The sequence below is a fragment of the Tupaia chinensis genome, unplaced genomic scaffold (assembly GCF_000334495.1).
Source record: "Tupaia chinensis unplaced genomic scaffold, TupChi_1.0 Scaffold145304_1, whole genome shotgun sequence".
Lineage (NCBI taxonomy): Eukaryota > Metazoa > Chordata > Mammalia > Scandentia > Tupaiidae > Tupaia > Tupaia belangeri.
The window spans coordinates 727,778-730,663 of record NW_006205165.1 but is presented as its reverse complement, the minus strand read 5'-3'; positions in this window follow the sequence as shown (position 1 = coordinate 730,663).

Below are 2,886 nucleotides of genomic sequence, written 5' to 3'. Positions count from 1 at the left end.
GCGCCCGGGGGCGGCCCCCCCCCCCCCCCCGGGGTGATTTCTCGCTTTCTGTCTCCCTGTCTCTCTCTGTCTTTCCAGCGAGCGCACTCGCCCTAGGGCAAAAAACCTCTCCCCAAAAAAAGAAAATATACATATGGCCAATGGGCACGCAAAAAGATGCTCAACATCATTAGTCATTAGGGAAATGCAAATCAAAACCACAATTCAAGTCCCTGACCTGGTGGCTTGCTTTCTCACATTCCTTCTCTCTCTGTGTGTCTCTCTCTGGACAAATTAAAATGAATAAATGAATAAAATTAAAAATAAATATTTCTTTCAAAAGAAAGAAACAAGTATTGATGAGGATGTGAAGAAATCGGAACCCTCAAACATTGCTCTAGGAAATCTAATAGGCACAGCCACTGTGGTAAACACTTTGGCAGTTCCTGAACAAGCTAAACATAAAGTTACCATATGATCCAGCAATTGTACTCCTAACTACATACCCAAAGGAATTGAAAACAGGTGCCCAAATACTTGTGCACGAATGTTTATAGCTATAAGCACTATTCACAATAGCCAAAAGGTAGCCAAATAAATACCACAATAGCCAAGTAAATGCCCATCAACAAATGAAGAAACAAATTGTGGGATCTACTGATGCATACACTGGAATAGAATTTAGCCATAAGAAGGGATGAAGCACTGATACTTGCTACAATACTTGAAAACATTATGCTAACCAAAAGACCCCAGACATAAAAGGCCACATATTGTATGAGTCTATTTACATGAAACATGCACAATTAAGCAAATCCAGATAGCAGATTGATTGTTACCAGGGCCTGGGGGTGGGGGGGAATGGAGGGTAACTGCTTAATGGGTATGGGTTTTATTTTATTTTGAAATAATGAAAATGTTTTGGAACTAGATAGTACCAGTGGTTGCACAACATTGCTAATGTACCAAATGTTCACTGAAAAGTGGTTAATTTTCTGTTGTGTGAACTTCACCTCAAAAAGCAAACGAACAAACCAAAGAAACATTGCAACGAAGATCCTTTCACTTATACCCTTACAGATTGGTTGTATTATTTCCTTCTGATGTTTGTAGAAATGGAATTGCTTGGTCAAACAGCATGGACATTAAAAACAAACAAATATAATGATGGATTTTGATTCCCGGAAGTCATGTCTTAGTTCACAGTCCCACTAATGCGATATCGATGTGGCTGCTCCCATACCCTCCCTACGACTGCATCTTTGGCCATCTAAGAGGTAAAAATACCCCACAATTTGAAATTTCATTTCTTTGGTTTTATTACTGAGATTGCGCATGTTTATATATGCTTAGTAGTAAGTTATGACTTAACTATATGTCTCTTCTGCTACATTTGAGACCTTTTCCATGTCTTTAAGTCCAGCACTCGTGACTACCACATAGTAGAAGCTCAATAAACGTTGGGAGGAATCAAAGGGAATAACTGTAACTATAAGCCCCTCCTGATCCTCTCTGGGGCTCAGGCTAGCTCTAGACATCCAGTGCAATTCCAAACAGTCTGTCCCCCAAAGTCACCTGCCTTTCAACTGTGAGCGGCATGGAAGGCATGGGTTTGCGCTGGTTGGAAAATAAGCTAAAAGCTGAATAAGGGTGAGAATGAGCTGGAGAGTGGGAATACTGTGTACCTGTGTATGAGAGGGCTTCAAACATTTCATGGAACATTGGAATTAAAGCCCAAGCTTATTTGGGCACAAAAAAAAAAAAAATTGAAATCCATAAGTAGTTTTTTTTTTTTCTTTTTCATAATTTGCTAGTGGGTGCGTGTGCTCGCCAAGAGAAACAGACAAAAACAGAGGAAGAGGAGAAAGCACTCCCCTATGAGAATGGTCACGCCACAATCCCTCCTTTATCTCTCCCTCCTTTCAAGATTTTGGGCACACACACCCACACACACACACCCACACACACACACACACACACACACACACACACACACAGTGTGTTTTTCAAGCTGCTGGTTCTAGAACTCACTCAAACTGTACAGTTGACCATTTGAGATCCTGCCACTCCAACCACCTCACCACAATTGAATGTTTGTGAACTTTTTGAAGACCTCTTATATATGAACAGATAGAGGCAGAAGAAAAACCACCAAAATCACAGTTCTATATCAGCACAGAAAAGGAGTGAGAACTAGCATTTTTCAAGACCTACTAAGTGCCTTGTACCCAGCACTCTTTTTCTGCCCTACCCTCTATTCACTGGCCCATTGTCCTCTCCTGGGCTGGTGGGCACCACCCACTGCTCTGTAGTTTTCCTACCAGACCGGACTGTCCCCTCCAAGAGTGCCCCATGACACGATCCCTGGGTTACAGCAGCCTAGAGGCCTGGAGGGAGGGAAATGGCCACCCTTCCGACTCTACACACAGTCCATGAGGTATGGGGTGCACCTCTACCATCCTCCCCCTGACTTTCATGCCTGTTCTTTTTCTCCTGCGAGGTCTGTTTCATATTCTGCTGGGTCCATTTGGTTCATCTCTGGCCCCATCTCACCTCTGACTCTCCTGCAATTTCTCTCTCCAACCCCCAGAAGTCAAACTTGCCAGCTGAGCCATTCCTTCATTCAACGATATTTACTGATAGCCTACTGTGTGTCAGGCAAGCACTCATCCTTGGGGAAACAGAAGTGAACAAAATACAAAAATGCCTGCCCTCACAGAGTGCTCATTCCTGTTGGTGAGAGATAACAAGGCAAGTGGTGCTAGTGCTACAGAGAAAAATAAAGCAAGGTAAGAGTTGAGAGTGATGGGGCTGCAATTTGAGATAGAGGGCCTTGGAAAAACCTATTCGAGGAGGTGATGTCATCGAGCAAAGGCCTGGATGCAGAGAGGAGGCAAGTGTGTAGCA